This window comes from Aythya ferina (assembly GCF_964211825.1).
Source record: "Aythya ferina genome assembly, chromosome: 3".
Taxonomy (NCBI): Eukaryota; Metazoa; Chordata; class Aves; order Anseriformes; family Anatidae; genus Aythya; species Aythya ferina.
Genome location: NC_140298.1, coordinates 107,686,626 through 107,710,845, shown reverse-complemented (window position 1 = coordinate 107,710,845; position 24,220 = coordinate 107,686,626). Strand labels below are relative to the sequence as shown.

The 24,220-nt window shown below is 38.4% G+C and overlaps 1 long non-coding RNA gene across 1 annotated transcript in view; it reads left to right on the top strand.

The window, feature by feature from the left end:
• Positions 1 to 23,954, top strand: part of LOC311434818 — a 29,384-nt gene extending 5,430 nt beyond the window's left edge. The window contains exons 2-4 of the long non-coding RNA XR_014691747.1: positions 11,014 to 11,064; positions 12,912 to 12,980; positions 23,301 to 23,954. This is a non-coding gene — a long non-coding RNA (uncharacterized lncRNA). The remainder of the gene's footprint in view (positions 1 to 11,013; positions 11,065 to 12,911; positions 12,981 to 23,300) is intronic.
• The last annotated feature ends 266 nt before the right edge of the window (positions 23,955 to 24,220 follow it).

Here is a 24,220-nt window from a genome sequence, read left to right as displayed (position 1 = left end):
ATTGTTGTGCTTCTATTCTCATATGAAGTGGTAAATCTAAAAGTGTAAATTTCTGGGGGGATGAAGTCCAGAATTTGGCAAGAGTGGACTGCAGTTACCTTCCAAAGAACAACTGTATTTGGGGGTTAGGACACAGTTGGAGCGTGGTTTGGTTGAATTGCCCAACACAGGCATCACGTCCTATTCCAGATGCCCTGCGACTTCCACTGTGTCTATGCTTTGCTGGCAGATGCAAGATGTACAAAGACCCATGTCCTGCCTGGAGTAATGTCTGCAGGGAATGCAGGGGGGTCTAAGTTGGTGCTGAGAACTTAAAACAGCTGGTTCTAGTATACAACTGAACTGAACCCAGTAGTTTACCAATATTTCTGTTGTTTAGGCTGAATGTATTTAGGGTGAGAAGTGTGGGGAAGAGGTGTTTTTCTTACTTCTCAGAGGCATTTCAAAGAAAACCAACTTTCTGTTTTACTTTCTGTATTGCTAATGTATTTGGTACATAGCCTGATCATCCTCATTTTTTTAATTTTGCAGCAACCCCATATTAAGTCTGGGAGGTTAGCTTGAGTTAATGGCTTTCTGGGAGGGGAGCAGAAAGTACATCTTTGGGTTTCTCTCATGCATATTAATGGCGGTATGGACCTGTGGGGCAGAAATTCATTACTGCTAGCTGGTACGGAAATGCTGAGTGATGGTACCACTGATGGAGCTGGATTGGTTCTGGAGAATAAGGAAAACTGTCTCTGGTAACTGATCGGTATGATCTTATCTCAAGTAAATTGGCTCCAGAATTGTGTTTAAATAGCCATCAGAAGAGATGTGCAGTGGTATTTATCATTTGTTATTTGGTACAGGCGATTTGCTGTTCCTAATTTTTGGGGGAGGTTCTTCTAATGCTGTGGAAATTGGAGGAGGGGAAACATTTATTTCTCTGAGTTGTTCAACCCTCTTTATATTTTAGAAGGCTAGATTGTTAAATTTGTTATGCTTCATTTCCAAGAACAGTCTTGATTTTTTTTATCAGTTGCAATTTTTACCACCCACATACACATAGTCTGACTTCTTTTACTGAATGGTTTGATAATTTTATGATGTTTTGCTTGAAGGATCATCTGTAGACTGCTGGTGACTCCTTTATATAGGGATTTCATGATGGATGTGGGCATCTTTGGAAGTTTCTGGAAATAAGACTTTAGTCATCTCCCTAATAACTGATTGGGTTTTTCATGGCAGCAGAGGAAATGGGAGCTGATACTTTGCAACTGTTTTTCCTATGTTTTTATTATTAAAGCATAAATACCCTGTAGGACTGGAACACTTTCCTCACCCTCTCAGAAGACTGTATTACAGCAGAGCGCTGTAATATCAATTACTGTGGGAATGGTTTGCGAGTCCAAATGAGATCATGATTGGGAAGCTGGAAAATGAGTCTCTCTTAAAATGTGTTTCATGCTCTGAATACATGAAAGATTTTGTTGGGAATGCAATACTTAGGTCTACAGGGTTTATATTTTGAATTAGAGAAGGTGTTAAAAAATCCACTTACTGTTTTGTCTGAACACCTCTTGTACTCAAGAGGAAAATAGAAAATAATTCCTGATCTTGAAGTATTCTGGGGATATGCTGCATGCAAAACAGATTTGTAGTTCTGCAACTAGATAATCTTACTACTTTTATTGGTTTTTGTATCCAGAAGACATTGAGAGAGCATACATATTAGAGGCCTTAGAAGTATAGATAATCTTCTTGTCCATTTTTATTATGTGAGGCAAAAATTATTGTGGTCTGACTACTTACGCCTGTGTTTAACTGAGGTTTTGATTCATTATGGCACAGACAGTATCATGTTGTCCTTTACTGAACCAAAAGTAAATCTGCCTAAAAAATCCCCTTTTGTTCTGCTGCTGAGGAACACTGTGGGCTGCCAAATCCTGGCAGTCTGACTCACCACAATCGTAATAAAGTGTTTGTACTTTTGCAATTGCAGTTATTCAGTGCTTTCTAATTTATTTATAAGGCAAAGGGACACCTACAGGTTAAAGTACTACTTTTTAAAGAAATATCCCTTGTTTATACTGAAATAACATTTGTCAAAAGAGAGTTAAAGACCCACTGGTAAAACTTGAAAGCTTCGCAGGAGCAAATCATAATCTTTACCGATAACAAATATAGAGATATATATATTTAATCAATTTAATTTTCCATGTAATAGCAATGTTAGACTTCAAAAAATGGTGGGATTATTTTAAACTACTTCCAGAGCTCTGCTGTTTTGGCCATCTAATCTGACCCGATAGTGATCTGATAAGTGGGAAGACTGTTTCCTTCCTTTAAAAAAAAAAATGCTTTGAGGACAGAGACTCTGACCTGGCCAGTGCTTATCTGTGTTTTAACTTTGATGCGTGGGTTGCAACCCAGCAAGCGTAACTCATGTAATTGAATTCAGTTGTTTGCAGGATGAGTCCCAAAGCAGTCGAATATTAAGTTGCAGCACTCAAATAAAACGTTGAATGACTGCGCATCAGCAGCTGAGGAAAAGCAAGGTGGCTCTTGGTCACCTTGCTTTGATAGGTACCTGTATGGCCAACAGATAAGTACCCAGTTCCACGCAAGGTGTCTGCAGGTACCCTGCAGGTCATTGTGTGTATGTACATACATTATGTGTGGTCTGGCTGATGTGCCTGACTGCCTGTTGTTGGAGAGGAAATGGGAATTCTTACAGTGTCATGGTCTCATCACCTGTGCATGGTGAGGAAAAGGGCTTTCTTGTCTCTCGATTCTTTAGCTTTTTATAGGTAGGAGTCCCCTTATATGATTTAGGGGTTTAACTGTTGAGGCAGAAACAATGATTTCTTTCTTGCTATTGATAAAAGAACAAAAAGGCTTTTATTCCTTTTTGCCTGATACATGGGGAATTTTCTATATCATTTACCTTTCCCAAGTTTTGAGCTAATGACATTCTGACAGTTTTCTTGAAAAGGCCAAGCTGTGGTAAGTCAGATTGTTTGTAACTTTCTCTGACAGTCTTGTAGACCACAGCTTGGTGCTGAACAAAAAATAAACTCCCACGGCACTGGGAGTGGGTGCTGGGCACTGAGGCAGCATGCAACTGGCAGAGAAATATACGCAGAAGAAAGTACTATAGTTCACAGGAATGCATTTTAATTACTGCTCTGAGTCATACTATCACTACAGCTGCTTCCAAAAGAAGAGATTCGTATCTAGCGATAGGCCATTCACATAAAGAAAGAAGATGTTAGATAAGCAAATACAAATATGTTACATGCCCTTTCTCCTTTGGTTTTCAGTAAGTTCTCTAGTTCAGCAGCATGAAATATTTTGTGACATAATTATATACGTGGTAAGTGCCTGCCAACTGATTCATGGTATTCCTCTTCCAGGGTGTGTGTTCTGATTTCACCAAGGTAGGCACAAGCACGTAGTCTTCCAGCTTTGAGCTTCTTGATTCACGTGGCAATGCAGTCCTGCTCGTGGTGCTGACTTCCTTTCTCCTTTTTTTTTTGCCCATAAAAGGAGAAAAGTGCTGCCATATGACTTGTTTTAGAGCGGATCTCAAAGGGAAGCAGGGGGGAGGTTACTCAGGTAGCTATTTCTTTCACTAACTCTTCCACATGGTGTTAGACATTCTGCTCTCTGCGTTTAATTTGATATAACTGTCAGAGTATGTGGTAGTACTTCCTTCAACTGACATTGAAGTAAAACATTTCATTCTTAGAATAACTTTTTTTTTTCTTTTCTGCTACATGGACGAGAGATTCTGAAGGGAAGCTGGATATAAACGAATTTGGAATAAAGAAAACAAAAAAAAAAAAAAACAGTTCTCTAGGATTAGGCTTTCCTCCAAACCTGCAGAAACTTTCCTGATGGTGATTAAAAGAATGACTGTGTGTGGTATTCTCCCATCTTGTGCCAGTGACTGTAGATATGCAGGGTAAGTTTAGTGCTTAATGTTGCACTGTTAAAAAGTTTCTTCTCCAGTTTTCAAGAAAACAGAATATTCAGGTGATCTTCTGAAGGCTTGCCCAGAAATCAAATCTGGAAGTCTCAGTGCTTTCCGTGACTGGGGGCCTTGTGCCCACTTGTTCTGCAGTCTTACAGTGTCTTTCAGTGTACAGCAAAGCACGAGTCTCCTGGCTTTCTTTTGATGTACTCTGACAAAAAGCATAGTCCTCACATTGGTGAGAGTCACATTTTTTCCACAGAGTGAAGACAATTAACAGCTCTAAATAAGTGCCACCCGGCTTCTACCATGGCTTAACGGGTAGAGTTCAACTGGTTTATGTTTCAGCATCTAAGGGTGCAGCCAGCACCAGGACAGTCTTAATCTGTCAGATCCAACCATGCTCGCTGCTGATATCCTGAACATACTTTCAAAACCATCTCCACGTCAATCCACAGTAATGATGAATTTGGTTTTAGTCAGTCTTCTACATTCCCTACTTACTGATGGTATGAGACAATGTGACTTGGAGGCATACAAATTAGCTGTCTCTCTTCCAGCTCAATCTAACATAACAGGTTTTAGAATGATAGCAGAATGGATCTACCTTTGGAAACCAGACTTTTTTTTTTTCTTAAGCAACTGTGAAAAGTAAAGATCTTTTATGCAAGAATTTACTTTCATATGAAATGAAGTATTTTGTCAGGGAGTCCAAAGGAAACCGGAGAAAACTGAGATGACAGTATTGACCAGTTATTTCCTAGCTTCATCTTTTTCTAGTGACACCGTATGTATTCTGGGCAGCGTGTCAGAGAAAACAGAAAAAGGACCATAGTAATTCAGGATCTACAGTTGTATTTTCACTTTCCAACAAGCTGGTTTGTTACTTTTTTTTTTTTTTTTTTTCCACATCAGAACTAGGATTTAGGCCAAAATCTGTGCAAAACATATGCCTGTCTCATGCCAGCAATGTTACTGTTGCTGAGAGTTAAGAAGTTTGTTACTTCACTTATGTGGGAGGGCATTTGGATTTTATTTTTTTTGGTTGTTTTTTTGTTGGCAGATCTGTTAGTTTTCTGGTTAACTGAAGTGATCATCTTTATGCATGTGCTCATGTCACTTTTTTGAAAGACAGAAATTGCATGTATAATTCAAGGGGCTACGATTAAAGTACTCCCAGGCAAATGTGGGTACAAGAGTTCACTGGCTGGGACTGGTACACTGGGTAAGGGACAAGGCAGCATTGCTTGATATTTTAATTTTTCAGAGCTCAGTGGACCAGATTGGCAGCCGATACTCTAACAGTTACCAATGGCAGGTTGAGGTTTCGCAGAATAATATACAGTTTTGTCAATACCATTACATTTTAAGGCTATTTCAAGGTAAGCCTTGGAGAAGCATGTATTGAGATAACTTATAGGTATGCATTTGTGAAAGGAGTATATGTTTTTATACTCAGTTTTAATTTTTCTATTTTTTCATTACCTTGTGACACTGCATAATCATTTACATCTATGCAAAGTTTAAGAGACAGTAATTCTTCCTAAGTATAAAATTTGCATCCAGTGTAGCTATGTTTTCCTTTGGAAAAAAATTATATGCCTTTGTTTTGTGCACAAAGACTTGTTACTTGTATCTATTTTTGTGCAAATTAAGTGTAAATTCTTTTGATTTGTGTTAGCAGGAAAAGTAAGTCAGGATTTCTGATTTAGAAGAAATTTGTGAAGACACAGACGAGTTTGTTAATTACAAGAAGAAGAAGAAAAAAAAAAAAGAAAACACTAACCTTTTAAAGTATTTTAATTTTGTCCTTGCCCACCACCCTGATGCAGGTAACGTCTGGGGAAGAGTCTCATCTGCTGTAGATTGGCTACTTGTCACTAGAACTGTGCCCACTTCATACCAGCTGACAGTCTGGTCCAGTGTAATACTGACAGCAATCCAGGCTTGCTAAAATGAAGAAGTCAGATCCCAGATGTTCATCTTCTGTCTATCTGAATACACTAGAAAAATTCTAAATCCTAAGAGAGTACAAATTTGCACCAACAGCCTCGATTAGGATGTGTTATTAAGGCTAGAAGCTCTTGTGCCTGGAAAAGGTGACCTGTTAATTCTGAAATGCATTGGCTACTTACGGAATTCACTTCTTAAAATGATATTCTCCAGAAGCAACTGGGAACTATAATCATGATACATGTTTATAGTAGGAACTAAATAAGGAATGGATGTGGCATGCAACTGTCTGTACTGTTACAAATTTAGTACTGTTCGTGACACAGTTTTGTCTTGTGCCAACTAACACTCTCCCACATTATGCCCAAGCATAGTTCTGGGGTTAGTATAGACTGTGGACTGTTTCCAAAAGGCTGTCTGGATCTGGCCATGCTGTTTTGGAGGGACAGGATTTTAGTTGTCCAGCCACAAGCTATACCATGCTAGCTGCTGCCAAGCCCAGAGTGTGGCCATTTGCCCTGCTCTATTTTATATTTTATTATGTATGCAGCTGCAGATCCTACTTTTCAGGAAGCTGGGATTCAGGAGCATATTTGAGAAAGCAAAGGCAGGATTCTCTTTGTGTGCTTAGAAGGGTTGAGAAAAAAAATCAATCAAATCTGAAGGTAAGAATTTGTGTCTAGAAAGCTGGAAAAATAATCCTGAGCAACTTAGAATAATTAAGTTTCATAGAATAATTAAGTTTCACATTGTGTGTATGAGAAAAACCCCAGGGAATACACAGGCAATTAGCCATTTTGAAAGTTCTATTAAAAATATATTTACTTATGAAGAATAATGGTCTGGCATTTTAAATCAAAATGAGTAAAATAAAAGTAAAAGATGTCATCTACAGTGTCCTCTGACCAGAGGACATGTATACTGTAAGTGTAAAACTTATCCCTTTCCTAAGTTTTGCCTTCTGTTATCCAAAGTAACAGTAGCAACCTGCTAACAACAGGTATGATCTTTAGGTTTTCCCTGGGGAGTCTGTCTCAAGCAAATATTTCAACCTTCTTTAGTTGTCTTATTGCCTCCTGTCAGGGAGATCTAAGTCTAACTTTATATTTTGCCAAAACCGGTGGCTTGATTTTTATTTATTTATTTTTTTAAAGCAGCATTAAAGCTCTTAGCAATGTAATATCAGTTGGGCCAGGGTCTCTTTAGACAACTTAGGGGTTGAATCCAGTCTGTGGAGCGCTTCCATCTGTCTCCCAGCCTCTTCTGTAGGGGATGAGGGAGGAATAGCTGTATGGGCAGCACAGGCTGTCTGCTGAACCAGGCGTGTGTCCCTCTGTCTGGGAATGGTCCCACAATCAGAAACCAGGTCCTGGGCCACAGGGAGAGTGCTGGGCCGAGTGGTGGATTGGGCTGGGGATGCTGGGTGCAATGGGTGACTGGGTTTGTGTGTAAAGGGAGCCAAAACCAAGAGCAGGTGCCATTGAAGTTGAAATTCAGCAAGAACTGCCCTGAACACAAGAGTCCAGATTTAACATCTTTCTCTCTCTCTCTCTCATCTTCCTGCATAATATTTAAATAGTACCAGGTTGGTACTAAAAATTTCACCAAGCCTTTGTTTTTCACTGTATACATCAATCAGTGTGTTCTGCTGCTTCTCTTTTTTCCCTGTATCTTAAATTGAAATAAAGATTCATAACTTCATTTTGGAACATGTGCTATCTTGAGTAAGTGAGTTCTAAAATGTGGAATAATGTCCTGGTTGCATTGTTATAATTTAGAGATTGGCCTCTATTGCACATCACATCTTGCTTAACTCTTGTTTCACATTTAGTTTGTTCTGTGATGCAACGTCACTTGACTCTTTATTTGCAGGTAGAATTAACTTGCCCTCTCTGCTATAAATGCTTTCTTGAATGCTGATCATACAGCCTTAATTATTTCTTACACAGCAGGAAACGTTCAAAGTAGCAGCTGTGTTATGCCTTAGGTTTGAGTTGGTGGTGGGCTGTGACGGCCCAAATCCCTGGGTGTATAATAAGCTTTACTGCCAGCAGGCCCCCCAGCTGCCTGCTCTGAGGGTACGGAACTGACTCCCATGCTTCATTTTATAAATGCCTTTTAAAGAGGGATAAGTGGACTTACTAGGTGTTACCGAAGCAGTAACAGAATTGTCTCTTCTACACTAATCTATGATGGTTTTCCTCCTTGTTGACATCCTTCCTTTAAAGCTGCATTAAGGGTTGGATTTTTTGCTGAGGTTTCCAGAGTAAGCAGCAGCGTGTGTATTTGTTTCTGCCCGTTTTCATCATGCTGGTGTTTTCCTTGCTGAAAGGTGCCTTTCCTTTCTCCCTGACACAAGATTTCCCAGTTGCTTATAAATGTGTTTGTTCACCCCCTGTCTGGGTCACAGTGTCGTAGGGAGTATACTGGTATTAAGTTATTTTATAAACATTTTAAAGTGTTGACCCTCTTGATTCCTCTGGCTCTCCTGTGGAAGACTGATATCAATCTTTGCTTATCTAAACTTTTAAAGGAATATTATATTAAAGGCCAAGATCTGAAAACTGGAAGCTCTTTCAGTCAGCGTAGTTTATCTTCTCTCTCCCATGGCACTTGCTTTCCTGCTCAATGGCATCTCACTCAGGCCACATGTTTTACCTCAGTAAACTTGCCTCCCAGGCCATCCAGGCATTTATTGCTAGCTGAACAAGAAGAGCCTACTGGCATCTGGTCCCTGTCTCTTTTAAATGCCCTCGATCGTATCAGCTTTACTAAACTGGGCTGGCATTATTTTACATGCCATTTGAATTTATATATAAATATGTATATATATGTGTGTATATATAAAAATATATACACACATTGTTTAAATTTGAAAGACATTTGGATATCCAGAAAAAGTTTTTTAAAAGATTAAAAGACTTCCACAAGGCAATGTACAGTTTTTTAAAAAACAAACCCACTGTCAGCTGGTAGCTAGGTTGTGTTAGGTTTATACAGAAACAAGTATTCTGTGGAAGTAGCAATATTTGTGTAGTTTCATGATTCTGCTATGCTGGAGCTACTTCTTTATAGTTGCTGGGTTTTGTTGCCAAAACCTAGTTTTTTCTATATAAAAATGTGCAGGACTCCCTAAGTAACTGTGCTAGTCGACTTCCCAGCCAGTCTGCTTTCTGTGAATATACTTTACACCTGTTAAAGGAGAGTTTACTCTTGCCCACACTGTTCGTTTTTGTCCAAAAAAAGACAAGTTATGTAATAAAACAAATCAATCAAGCATCAACAAACGGAAACAAACAATATAATTCAAGAAAATACTTATGTACCTTTCTGTAGGTCTACATTAGATTTCAAAGTTTTCATTTAGCATCACTAATACTATTATAGAAGGCTCATGTGATATGAACATGGAGATTTTTTAAAATAATCTAAATACATTATTTTACAAGATACAAATTCTAAAGTTTCTGTCAAATATATTTTAACTTTTGTGCTTGCATCATGGCATTCAAACAACTTCATTTTTTTATAGCAGTTCCTTATTCCATAGAGTTACAGACTGGATTTTTTCTGTCCCATTTGCAATCTGTTTAAAGGTTTCCAGCAATTCTTTGCCATAATTAAACATGTAAGACTGATTCTATAGTTTGAAGCTTTGTAGCCTATTTTAATTTAAAACTCTCAAAAAGAGGTGGAAATTTCATAATTTTTCTAGTGCCCTTACTGAGGTATTTTTAGTTCTATTTTCTTTCTTTTGATATTAGATTATGAATTCAATTAAACTGCATTGCCTCTGGCTTCAATGACTGAAAATTTCTGATCTTTTCAAATTGATTAACTTTTCCTGATTATGGATCAAATAAATACAGTTCTGCAGATGCCCACTTTGGCATGAGATTTTTAATGGATTAATTCATGTATATATTTAAAGTTAAAGGTATCTAAAATACTAAAATGCTTTCCTCCCCTTTCTCAAACTGATTTAGGGTCTTTTTTTTTCAGTTGTGAGCACCTTCCAAAAACAGTTAATATGTGTCAGAATAGTCTGTGCTGGATTTGCTAAACTCCTTTTTTTTTTTTTTTTTTTTTTTCTTTTTTCCTTGTTGAAAAGCATCAAGTTTCACTGGCCTTTTTCTTTACCTGTACTAATATTTTGTTGTTTGTTTTTTTTTCTTAACATTTCCATCCATTCTGTTCTACCATCTTCACTTTCTCTCATTCATTGTAATAAATCTGCTTTGTTTCAGTTTAATATGAATCTTAGTGCACTGTTGCTTGACCGCTCTTTCTAGTTATTAACCAGCTATTAATCCTCAATTACATGAAATTAGGAAAATACCTTAGTAGCACTAAGACACTTAGTAGCTTGGGAGTTAACATGGTGCTGTAAGTGGAATACCCTCTTCGAAGCTTTCCCACTGATACTCATTTAATTAGTGCTGAGGTTACTGAATCTTTCAGATTTGTCATTTGTGATGGGTCAAGAAGGAAGTGGTGATAGTTTGATGCATCTTTAATCAGTAAATGTTGTAGAAAAGTATGGTAGCTAGTCCTTTGTTTTCTAGGACTGGAGGGTCAAAAATTGTCTGTTGCTATTTTACTACTCTGTAAGAAATCAATAGTTTTCTGGGTTCTGTGGGGGTGTTTCCAGTCCTTTTTCCATCCCTCTCTTGCCTGTTCTCTGATGCCTCTTTCTTGGCTTCTTTCCCACGAGTAGTGGAGTTAAAACATTTGAAAGGTTTTATCAATTCCTTTTCTTCAATTCTTTGCAACTCTCCATAGAGACAGTTAAAGCTGCTGAGAGTCTAGTCAAATTTAACTCTACAGGAGCTCCCTAAGCTGGGTCTGAACTTTCCCTTGCTATTCTAACCATGGGAACAGTAGTTCACTATCCTGGTGCACTGTACTATGAGATAATTGACCTTTTACTTTGGGCATAATGCACAAGAGAAGATACCTTGCAGCAAAGATACTCATTGCTTTTTAAAAATGGGAAATTACTATAATGTTTTAAAGGCGTTTTGGTAACTTTTCTGATTTTTACTTAGTAATCAAAACTTGGATTAATAACAATTCTTTCAAACAAATTTTAAAATTCACAGATTGCAGTCTCTCTCTAATTATCAGGAAGGCTCTGAATCATCTTCAGCAAGGTAAGAATCAACTCATGTACTTTTCATCTTGCACAGAACAGTTGTCTAGCAGATTCACGTGTCATAAATAATAAATGAATACTCAGCCTCCCTTGAATGATGCCCTGTGATACAGTTTTACCATTGCACCTAACTGATGCTTTCAAAATGTGGTGTGGGCATAATATTCTCGCCCTAGGGTTTTTGTTTTCTTTTCTTATAGAACAAAAGCTGTAAATTCTCCTTCCCATGTACTTTTTTTCACTTATGCTACTGTTTGTTTTGAGTCATCTCACTGTTACTGTGACCTTTTTTTTTTTTTTGTTGTTGTTGTTGTTGTTGTTGTTGTTGTTGTTTAGACTTTGGGGCAAAATTGGCCTAGATGGAAAATAGGATTTGTTCTCATCCCTTCTGAAGTCCTAATACCACAATTATTTAGGTCTTCCACTGCTCCTTTTTTTTTTTTTTTTTTTTTTAAATCTTGACCACATTCCCAGAAAACTGTCTCAAAATTAAATTCTAAACACCCTCCATTGCTACAGAACTAGAGAATTTGTAGCCAGCAGCAAAATAAAGTGATGCTGAAAATAGACTTTTTTCCCTAGAGAAAGGGAGTTCCCAGACTTGACCAGCTACTAATTGGTATAAAGGTTTGTTTACTCAAAGGAGTTATTCCTAATTAGTTCCCTATGTGGGTGCTCTACTTGAGAAATTAGTGTTTCATTCTGATTTAATTCAATCTGCTTTTATAAGAATTGTTACAATTTGTAGTGAGGGACTTATTTTTAGAAAAAAAATATCTGTGCCATATCACTCCCTGATTTTCAAAAGAGAATTTCTCTTCAGGAAGTGATTAAACATGCTTACTTTTTTGAAATTAAATGAATAAAAATTCATAGTTAGATTAGGCCCAGTTCCTAGTCATATCTTTATAAGTACAGCACCAGAAACCATGGGATTTTCAGAGCCCAAACTTAAATGAACTGATTTATGGACCTGATGACTTAACCTCTGTTTCTCCATAGTCATGAGAACAGTGAAACAGAATATTTGTGAAGAGTGTTTGTGGAGCCAAATTAGCAATTCTGAGGATATGATTGAAAAAGAAGTTCACTTCCAATATTTTATTTAGCAGATTTATTTCTCTTAAGTTGATTTAACTTTGTTCTTGGAGCAAACATGCATCATTGTAAGTTCTTTGACTTAGAGAGTTGTAGAAGTGATACAACAGCCATATCTTAAGAACAAGTCTACCTGTGGATTCTTATAAAGGACCTGGTTGGTCTACTTGCATTTCTCTTAGCTTTCCCCACACACTTTGAGAATGAAATTATCACTGTTAAGCATTTCAGTTTCATTCTTTATTTTAGAAGTTTCAGAAGACAGGAAACTTAATTTGTGAACTTAGAATCAGTTTCACCAGACTTCTTTCAATGTAAATACTGTTTTAAATAAATATAGCTGTTGTAATAAGTAGCTATTATAATGTTTTGGAAATGTGTTTACCCTTTCATTATTTAAATGTTATTTCTTTTCATTCTTAATGCAATACATATCGGTACCAGTGAACGGCTGTGCAATCTTGGCAATGCTTAATATGAAAATCAAAATTAAATTTAATTTGTAATGTAGAATTATATGGGATGAAAAATCAGTTTAAATATCTGACCATTTCAATCCAGTGGGATTTTTTTGAATTCAGTTATTTTAAAATTTCTTGGATGCTCCAAACTTTTAAAAGACTCATTTTCAGTTTTCAGTTGATACAATCTGGTGTATTTGCTTCCAAGCAAAAAAGTTTTAACTGAAAACTGAAAGAGGAAAAGCACAATGATCGCATGTGTAATCTTAAATGTTTTTCGTGACAGACGGACGTTGAATGTTTAGCATCAACACTTCGGATTTTTGAATGTGAATTGGAACCACTCTATTTCTAGGTAAGACATAAGTAAGTGTTTGTGTTAAGTATCTCCTTAATTTTGCACTGATTATGAGAAAGCTAAAGAATGCAATATGCTAGACTTTACTGTGTATATTGAGTGTTTATCTTTGTTGATTGAGTCCACTTTTATTTGAGATTGAATAAGAGGTCAGTTATCCTAAACTTTTCTTTTCCTGAGAGAAACTGCATTAGCAACTCTACATGGTCTAACTATGTATAGGATTTAATTTTGTTATTGAGTAAGTAGTTTAGTTAACTTGTTGCTGTAAAATGTGGTGGTTCAGTTCTGTCTGCCCTTTCTGTTGCATCAACACCTGTATCCATCTTTGTGCTGGTTTAGGGAATTTGCTGCTGAAACTCTGTAGGATTTTAAAGACATATTGGAAGGTTTTCTGACAGATTAGGCCTCTGGATCAGCATGCTGTGGAATCCAACAAGTACCGGTGTTTACACAAGGAAATCAGTGCCAGTACTTGTGGCAACAAATTGTTGTATCAGCTTTACTGTGTCTTTAAACCTCTTGCTTACTCTGCTCCAAGAACAAATTTGATGCATGAGAAATAAGATGAAGGATTTGTGAACAGCTGGAGACTTTAGAGACCTCAGTATCTGGGGAGGAAGTAGAAGGTGATAGAGTAGAACTAGAAGGTTTTAATAGGTACATGTAATTACAACAGTTGTCCCTGAAGATTGCCTTCTTCCTCATAGTGAAATACTGGAGGTCATGCCAATTTGGCTGCTAGTATTTACCACACAGATTATAAGGATGAGAATGGAAAACTCAGTGTAACACTTAGCTGACACTAACTTGGCCATATGTTATGATTTCTGAGCCCGAAGGCTACAAGTTGCAGGAAATGGTTCTATTGGTTCTGACCCTAACACGCTGCTGGTTGCCAGCCCTTTCTAGGCTGTTGAGAAATGCGAAGCAGACATGACATTTGAGCTGTGCTGTTGCAGCATGTAACACTTAAAATCTTAAAATCTAAAAGAGACTAATATCTTAATTTGTTAAGGTAATTAAGGCCCTGTGAGATGCTAGCTTTTATCCAGTGGTTTCTAGGAGAGAAGGAAATCATGAAATATGGAGAGGAATCTTGAAGCTGGCCCTGCTTTAGTGAATTCTGTCATTAGTTAGCTGCTGTGAGAGTCATCCAGCAAGGGATGCTGCAGGCAGGTGACCACAAAGACTTCAATTTGTTGTAAGTAAAAACCAAGCCCAACATGGCAGCAGTCTGACTGGCAATTTATCAAAGCAGATTTGCGGTTCCCAAGTGACCCCAGGAATCTCAATGGCAGTCTATCAAAGTAAAAGTATTTGCTAATCATGTGGATGTTTGTTCAAAAGCAACAAAGCCACTTGCAGAGGACTTTGGAAAGTTTAGATTCATTAATTTAAGACCACAAAGGTTTCTGCTGAAAGTGGAACCAGTGTAGTTGAAAACCAGCAGTATTCCTGTTTTGTTTCACTAGATGGTTGAACAAACCCAGGTCCAAGGGATGAGGTGGATATAAGGGGTAGAAGGAAAGTTAGTTAAGATTGAAGGCTATAATCCTAACTTTGATTAACTTCTGCAGTGTAAGTAATTATTCTTTTCTACCTTGTAAGCTAATGAAGTGACGCTTGAAAGGATTACAGACTAAATCAGTGAAGTGTCTGTGTGTATTTTGTTTTTACGCTTTTTTTTCCTTTGAAGGGCCTTCCATCGCTCTATTCTATTAAAGTCAAGTGGAATTTAAAATAAGAATGATGTATATGATATATATATATGTACATTATATATATACATACGTATATGATATACCTATTACATTTTATAAAGATTGAATGGGCCTAAGTTTGAATTTAAATTGTTTTTTTTAGTTGAAGAAGATTTTACTGAACTGGAGATGAGAGGGTCTCAAAAATGAATGTTCTTCATGGTCTTATCCGTCCTAGTAGAGGGGGACTGAGATGAGCTGAAGCACAGGGCAAGGAGATCTTAAGAGATAAGAAAACTGAAAAGAAAGAATAAAGGGAAAAATGGTAGAAAAGCTAATGAAGACTCCAACATGTTAGAAGAAACAGGAAATGATAAGAAACAAGGAATGTAAAATAAAGAAATAGAGATTTACTGAATTAAGGATTTTTTTTTCTTTAAATCTAGTCCATAGAAGGTTAATCTTTACTACAACGTAGTTCATTGTTTTTATTAATTCCCTTGCTAGGAACTACAACTGGTAGAAAAAAAAAATAAATTGGTAATCTCTTTATTAGCTGATAAATCCTATTTTTTTGCTATTAGAAACCTATTGCAGATATAATGATTTTTTTTTTTTTCAAAACATGCCATTAATGACCTTAAAGATTGACTGTAGAAACATCTAAACACTTTTCCCTAAAATAAGTTTCTTAAAATAAAACCATATAACAACAGCAAGCCAAAAAGAATTTTTATATTTTATATTTTATATAAATTATTTTATATTAATTATTTTATATAAAATATTATTATTATATAAATAATATAAAATATATATTATTTTATATTTTATATAAAATAATTTATATATTTTATAAAATTTTATATATTATATATATTATAAAATTTTATATATTTTAAATTATAAAATAATTTATATATTTTATATAAATTATTTTATATATTATATATATTATAAAATTTTATATATTTTAAATTATAAAATAATTTATATATTTTATATAAATTATTTTATATTTTATATAAATTTTATATTTTATATTTATATTTTTATATATGCAGCAGAAGTAATTCTTTGTATCTTTGTGGTAATAGCTGTGAGCTGTCTGAGCTGTGCTGGAAGTCTTGCATGATAAGATTTTCCACGTCTCTTAGCACAAAGAGGAAGATCAAGTCTCTTATGCTGTTTTTAAAATGATCCATATCCCTTAGAAAACTTTCCAAATGTGTGACTTGAAATACTGTTCTAATTCTCCAGAATCAGGTTAAACATTTGTATAACTGTTCTCAGAAATGTTTTTGTGTGTATATTGTGTGAATATTCATGTGTATGGTGATCTAATAACATTTTCCAAATGACCTTAGAGGTCACTAGAACGTGGAGTGGGAAGAGAGTAAACTAGTTTTGTTTCCTGTTTTCAAAGAATACATAATAAATTCTAAATTAAATAGTAACATAATAAGCATATGTTGAAAGATGAACTATGATGATATTGTTCAGGTCTTTTGATGGTAAGTATATTCTTGAAATAGTAACCAGTTGACAAAACTTAGGCGTTATCATTTTCTACCAAAACTAGTGTGAGTTGTTAAGATGAAGACAGCAATGCAATTTAGACAACCAAGGTAGATGCCTATAGTACAGTTTGGAATCTTCATTTACTGTCTGATGAGTCTGGATTGATGCTTAGGTGCCAAAACTAATATCTAAAACTGAATTTCTGGTGTAAATTTTTGCTTCACATGCAAATGCATTCTTAGCATCTCAAGTATGGTAACTTTCACTGACTTGACAGGTACCATGATAAAAGGAGGGTCAGAGTAGTCACAGAACTTTAGAATACATTTTAGACATTTTCTAGAAAATAATTCAAAGTTCAGGAAGAAGGTGATAATGTTTCATGTCTGTTACTGTGAAGTCTTTGAGAGATTGTTCTTTATTATGCTAGTGAAATATCTCAGTGTGTAGTGCATAGAACCATGTAATGAATAGTTTTCAACTCAGTTTACTTTAATTAATTGTTGAATATTTATAAAGCACACGTGCTTCAGGGAGAAACATGAAGAAAGGTACTGTAGAAAACATTGTTCATTGTCTTGGGGGTTTTGCCAGATGTGTTTTACAAAGAGGTGGGTGCACTCTCTATCTGGAACTCAGCTTTAGGTCTGATTATTGTCTGTAATAATAGAGTATGACTCAGTTGGAGTCCAAAATTTAAATGTCTCTCCTGAATTTTGCATTCTCAAAGAAGGACAGTCTCCCGGCAGGTGTTAATGATGAGGTGTTTGCTAATTTACGGTGATGAAACTTTATGAAATTCCTGAAATTAAGGGTTGAATTTTTAAAATGTAACAGAACCTGCACTCTTTATTGACTTTTATAGAAACAAATGTTCTAATATTTCACCACTAGCAAAAAGAAAGGCTTTTTAATACCCTTTTTCTTTAAATAAAAAATGCTTCAAAGATATTTTCTTATATAAAAAATGCAAACATCTTTTTTCGTAATGTTCACCTTCATTAACACAACTTGCTGACTTCCTTCCTCAGCTACAGTTCTTCCTACACTCAGAGGTCAGAAAAGAGCAAGATCAACAAGCCACACATCTGGCTGTCTCTCTTTCCAACTGGAACAAAGAAACAATTTTTTAAATGGCTTTTTGAGTTAATTGTAAACAATTTGGTTTTGGAGTCGCTGACTTGCAGCAAATGTTTGTCGTAGGCGGATGTAGGGAAAAAGGACTATGTCCTAATGCAATTCCTCGGTGACCAGTGAGGAAAAAAAATCCCCCCCTTTTTAAAAAAATAAAATAAAATAAAATAAAAATAAGTAAAAGGAAAAAGAATGTCTTGATTCTTCTAGCATTGTATGTGCACATGAGTACATGTATAGGACATTTCACAAGCTTAAAATACATGCTTTGAAGTGGTAAAGAGAGACAGAAGTAGTTGCTTATTTCATTTTCCTAGTCTCTTATACACTGACACTAGTTTTTTTTTTCTTCTTATTTTCTGCAGTTCTACATATGAGCCAACAGTGATAAAAGATGAGGGACTAAAAATAGGAATAGAATAAACCTATTTTAAAATGAGAGTTTCGATCTAATACATTTTTCTTCTATTCATATTGTTTCTAAATGCTTTTGCTCCAGTAAACTTTTCTCAGAAAGCTACAGTTTCTTTCTTTTACTGTTAAGTAATATTTTGAAAATTAACCCTTAAATAATTACTGAAATGTAATAAATACTGTTCTTACTTTCAAATGGTTGGTATTTTTTAAATATCTTTTAGCATCAATTAGCAACAGTCAACTCCCCAAATGGGGGCGGACCCCCTGCCCTGTCCCCGTCGGGCAGAGGGAGGGGATCTGGGAGCTGAGGAGGAATGGAAACAGGTCCCTGCTCGACATCGCAGGCGATGCTCTCCCCTTCCGGCCCCACCTTCCCAGGTGCCCTTACACAACAGGTTTGAGGCCCTAGAGATTGAGAGGCCGGTGTGTGAGGAAGAGGTAGCAAATGTTCCCAGGAGGATGCCTGGAGCGAGGAGGTCGACTCCGCGCCTCAGGACTGCCTCCACCAAAAAAGACAGGAGGGTTATTGTTGTTGGTGACTCGATTCTTAGGGGAACAGAGGGCCCTATTTGTCGGCCGGACCCTACCCGTAGGGAAGTCTGCTGTCTCCCTGGGGCCAGGGTCAGGGACGTTGCCAGGAAGCTTCCTAACCTGGTACGCCCCTCTGACTATTACCCCCTTTTGATAGTCCAGGCGGGCAGTGATAACATCGAAGAGAGAAGCCTCAAGGCTATCAAAAGGGACTTTAGGGGGCTGGGTCGGTTAGTGGATGGAGCGGGAGTGCAGGTGGTGTTTTCGTCCATCCCTATGGTGGCAGGGAGGAGTTCAGAGAGGACACGGAAAGCCCACCTGTTAAACACGTGGCTCCGGGGCTGGTGCCAACGCAGAAATCTTGGGTTTTTTGATCATGGGGCACTTTACTCAGCACCTGGCCTGATGGCCGCAGACGGGTCCCTATCTTTTAGGGGAAAAAGGATCCTGGGCCAGGAACTGGCAGGGCTCATTGAGAGGGCTTTAAACTAGGTAGGAAGGGGGATGGGGCTGAGGCTAGGATTGTTGGGGCTGTGCCAGGGGGAACAATGGCAAGGCCGGAGGATAAGGCAATGGCCCAGCTGAAGTGCATCTACACCAATGCACGCAGCATGGGTAACAAACAGGAGGAGCTGGAAGCCATCGTGCGGCAGGCAGGCTACGACTTGGTTGCCATCACGGAGACGTGGTGGGACCAGTCTCATGACTGGAGTGCTGCAATGCCTGGCTATAAGCTCTATAGAAGGGACAGGCAGCATAGAAGGGGTGGTGGTGTGGCTCTCTATATTAGAGAGTCTTTCGAGGTTGTAGAACTCGAGGTTGGGAATGACAAGGTCGAGTCCCTTTGGGTTAGGATCAGCAGGGACAACAAGGCTAGTGTCCTGGTCGGGGTCTGCTATAGACCGCCGAACCAGGATGAGGAGACGGATGAGGAATTCTACAGGCAGCTGACAGAGGTTGCAAAATCATCAGCTCTTGTACTCGTGGGGGACTTCAACTTCCCTGACATATCCTGGAAGCACAACACAGCCCTGAGAAAGCAGTCTAGGAGGTTTCTGGAGAGCGTGGAAGATAGCTTCCTGACGCAGCTGGTTAGTGAGCCTACCAGGGGAGGTGCCCCGCTAGACCTTCTCTTCACAAACAGAGAAGGACTGGTGGAGGACGTGATCGTCGGGAGCTGTCTAGGGCAGAGTGACCACGCAATGGTGGAGTTCACTATTCTTGGCGAGGCCAGGAAGGGGACCAGTAAAACCGCTGTATTGGACTTTCGGAGGGCTGACTTTGAGCTGCTCAGGACACTGGTTGGTGGAGTCCCTTGGGAGGCGGTTCTGAAGGGCAGAGGGGTCCAGGAAGGCTGGGCGCTCTTCAAGAGGGAAGTCTTAATGGCGCAGGAACGGTCTGTTCCCACGTGCCCAAAGACGAGCTGGCGGGGAAGAAGACCGGCCTGGCTCAACAGAGAATTGTGGCTTGATCTTAGGAGGAAAAAGAGGGTTTATAAGCTTTGGAAAAGTGGGCAGGCCACTAAGGAGGACTTTAAAGAAGTAGTGAGGCTGTGCAGGGACAAAATTAGGAAGGCCAAAGCTCATCTGGAGCTCAATCTGGCTACTGCCGTTAAAGATAACAAAAAACGTTTCTATAAATACATCAACACAAAAAGGAGGACTAAGGAGAATCTCCATCCTTTACTGGATGCGGGGGGAAACTTAGTTACAAGAGATGAGGAAAAGGCGGAGGTGCTCAATGCCTTCTTTGCCTCAGTCTTTAGCGGCAATACCGGATGTTCTCTGGATACCCAGTACCCTGAGCTGGTGGAAGGGGATGGGGAGCAGGATGTGGCCCTCATTATCCATGAAGAACTGGTTGGTGACCTACTACGGCACTTAGATGTGCACAAGTCGATGGGGCCAGATGGGATCCACCCAAGGGTACTGAGGGAACTGGCAGAGGAGCTGGCCAAGCCACTATCCATCATTTATCAACAGTCCTGGCTATCGGGGGAGGTCCCAATCGACTGGCGGCTAGCAAACGTGACGCCCATCTACAAGAAGGGCCGGAGGGCAGACCCAGGAAACTACAGGCCTGTCAGTTTGACCTCAGTGCCAGGAAAGCTCATGGAGCAGATCCTCCTGAGAGTCATCATGCAGCACTTGAAGGGGAAGCAGGCGATCAGGCCCAGTCAGCATGGCTTTATGAAAGGCAGGTCATGCCTGACGAACCTGATCTCCTTCTATGACAGAGTGACGCGCTGGGTGGATGAGGGAAAGGCTGTGGATGTGGTCTACCTTGACTTCAGCAAGGCTTTTGACACCGTCTCCCACAGCATTCTCCTCAAGAAACTGGCTGCTCTTGGCTTGGACTGGCGCACGCTTCGTTGGGTTAGAAACTGGCTGGATAGCCGGGCCCAAAGAGTCGTGGTGAATGGAGCCAAGTCCAGTTGGAGGCCAGTCACTAGTGGCGTCCCCCAGGGCTCGGTGCTGGGGCCGGTCCTCTTTAATATCTTCATCGATGATCTGGACGAGGGCATCGAGTGCACCCTCAGTAAGTTCGCAGATGACACCAAGTTAGGTGCGTGTGTCGATCTGCTTGAGGGTAGGAAAGCTCTGCAGGAGGATCTGGATAGGCTGCACCGATGGGCTGAGGTCAACTGCATGAAGTTTAACAAGGCCAAGTGCCGGGTCCTGCACCTGGGGCGCAATAACCCCAAGCAGAGCTACAGGCTGGGAGAGGAATGGTTGGAAAGCTGCCAGGCAGAGAAGGACCTGGGAGTGATGGTGGACAGTCGGCTGAATATGAGCCAGCAGTGTGCTCAGGTGGCCAAGAAGGCCAACGGCATCCTGGCTTGTATTAGGAACAGCGTGACCAGCAGGGCTAGGGAGGTGATCGTCCCCCTGTACTCAGCTCTGGTGAGGCCGCACCTCGAGTACTGTGTTCAGTTTTGGGCCCCTCGCTACAAGAAGGACATCGAGGTGCTTGAGCGGGTGCAGAGAAGGGCGACGAAGCTGGTGAGGGGCCTGGAGAACAAGTCCTACGAGGAGCGGCTGAGGGAGCTGGGCTTGTTCAGCCTGGAGAAGAGGAGGCTCAGGGGCGACCTTATCGCTCTTTTTAGGTACCTCAAGGGAGGCTGTAGCGAGGTGGGGGTTGGCCTGTTCTCCCACGTGCCTGGTGACAGGACGAGGGGGAATGGGTTTAAGTTGAGCCAGGGGAGTTTTAGGCTAGATGTTAGGAAGAACTTCTTCACTGAAAGGGTTGTGAGGCACTGGAACAGGCTGCCCAGGGAAGTGGTGGAGTCACCATCCTTGGAAGTCTTCAAAAGACGTTTAGATGTAGAGCTTAGGGATATGGTTTAGTGGAGGGCTGTTAGCGTTAGGTTGGAGGTTGGACTCGATGACCTTGAGGTCTCTTCCAACCTAGAAAATTCTGTGATTCTGTGATTCTGTGAATTAGTTTACCTGATATATTAGATTTATTTTTTTCATCTAAAGTAAAGTATTTCATCTAAAGTAAAATAAACATCTGGTGTGACTTCTGTTGCCTTTACGTTTTACAGTAGGAAGCACTAGAACTGTTGATGCACAACAGTTTGAAATGCCAGCTACTTTTTAAATACCTTATGATACCTTTATCTATCTAATTTGAACTCATATCACTGTAAAGTTTTTGGTTAGTTTAATATCTCTGTCATGATAGTTTTATTTCTGACCTGACTATTCTGCTAGATATTTGTAAATGTTCTTGTTTCTCTTCTGCTAGATATTTGCATGAGGAATAAGCTGGTTTTCCATGAATTTGTTTCTAGGAGCAAAAATGAACTGTACTATGATTATTTTTGTCAAATTTACATGTTTGAGTTGATAATGCCACTTAGTGGGTAATAGCCTTAACTACACTCTTTTGCAAAAACAAATCAAGTAGCATAAAGTTATCCTTTTCTATATTGTAGTTTTCTTCCTGGCTAGAATACGGTGATAATAGCACGTTTTCAAAGAACCTTCTGTTATCACTATTTTATGAAGTTCGTGATAGTCAGTGCAGGTTCTGGATTAAATGTATTAAAAAGTCAGAGTCATTTATTACAGCATGTTAAACTTCATAGAAGAAAGTAAGGATCTTCTCATTTGTGTATTTCACTTGATTTGAAAGATCAAACATTCTTGGTCTTACTGCATTGATTCTTTAGGCTAGTGAAATATAATTGTTAGTAAGCTAAAGATAATGGTGTTTCAGGCAATGAGTTATTTTTGGCATTTATGGTTGAAAGATTGGGTGGCTGGGCAAGCCATGACCAAGCCGATTCTTCAAGAACTGGGTTGAAGAGGACCTAATTGAAAGTAGTCAATACCTTTTCTTGGATGGCACTGAGGAGAGTATAGCACTGGTACACTCTCAGAGTATAGATCCTGTTTTAGCTGGAATCTTTTGTAGACTTCAAACAATTCTGCTTTGGAATAGCAGAAAGGTGAGATAGATGCAAAAAGTCTATTCAGTCACTGTACACTTACTACTTGAAGTATATTTTTTCCACAGGGATTTTTCTTTGCTTAGTAAAGATGACAGTGCTAATAACTTGGTGTATCTGATAGAAAATTTAAATACATAGAAATTCATACTTTGTATCTGACAGAAATAATCTATTTGATGGAAGAGATTGTTTCCCCTGCGGAAACACACTGGTTTAGGACTGATTTATGACTCCTTTAGTATTTGACTGTGTTCTTTTAACTATTTATTCCCTAAGTAAATTTCCATTGCTTCCCATCAACCCCCAATTGAGCATTTTTTACTAAATCTCTCACTTTTTTTCTGAAGTTTTCAGCTATACTACTTTTATTAATAGGTGAGTTGAATAAACTACAAGTAAAATACTGATTGGCTCTGAGGAGAAAGAAGAAAACATAATTAAATTTCCTGTCATCTTCTAATGCTTTATTACAGACTGGTTGTTTTACTGTTGAAGATTAAAAGAAAATGCTGATTTTGATTTGCCTAAATAAAACTTTTTTTTTTTTTTCAGGAAATTTGTATCTTCTAATCATGATATTTGTTTATAATGAAATTGGGAATAATTGAGGGTTTTTTACCTGTCTCACCCCATCCTCTGAAGAACTCACATCATCTAAGTACGGAGCTGAAATTAACCTGAGTTTTATGACACTTTTAGAGCTGAAATCACAGAGACATTCTGCTGTGTGCTTTACTGCCGTACAGCAGTTTCTTGTCTCTGGACGCATAGACTAGATAGCTTTGAGTCAACAAATAGAAGACTTTGGTTCAGTAGATTATTTTAATCTTGATTTACATTATTTTGTTACAATTTAATCTTGATTTGCATTCTTCCCCTTTAACAAGCAACTAATTCTCAGTTTTCAGTTAAATATGCTGATTTGCAACTTTGTGTGTAGTATCTGTATGTATACATGTTGTGTTACATCTGTGTCATGTATGACTTATATACTGAATTTAACATTTTTAATGAGTTATGTTTCTGTACCTAAACTATTTTTAAATGAACTATTTAAATAAGTTATAGTTTGAATTTTTGTTAGAGGTAATGATCGATGTCTTTACAAGGGTGTTTTACTTTTGATTTATCTCACCTCTAAGTGTGAATAAAAAATTCTTACATCCTTTTTAGGTAAAAATAAACCTAGCTAAATTTTTCAGTAAACATAATTACAGTGTCTTTTCTGTAGTTTCTAGTTATAAAACTAGAATTGCCTCTCAAACAGCAGTATTCAACAAAGGTAGTAAAAAACTGTTGGAGCTAAATACCTACCTACATTTTCGATTGGCATTTTTAAGCTAGTGTATCTCATCCTGTGTATTCAGTTTTCAGCGAGACTACCAAGGGAAAAGCAGATTTCTTCTTTTTTAAGTTGTAATCTGCTTCTTAACTTCCAAAGAAAAAGTAGTAATTAAAACTTCTTGAGTAAC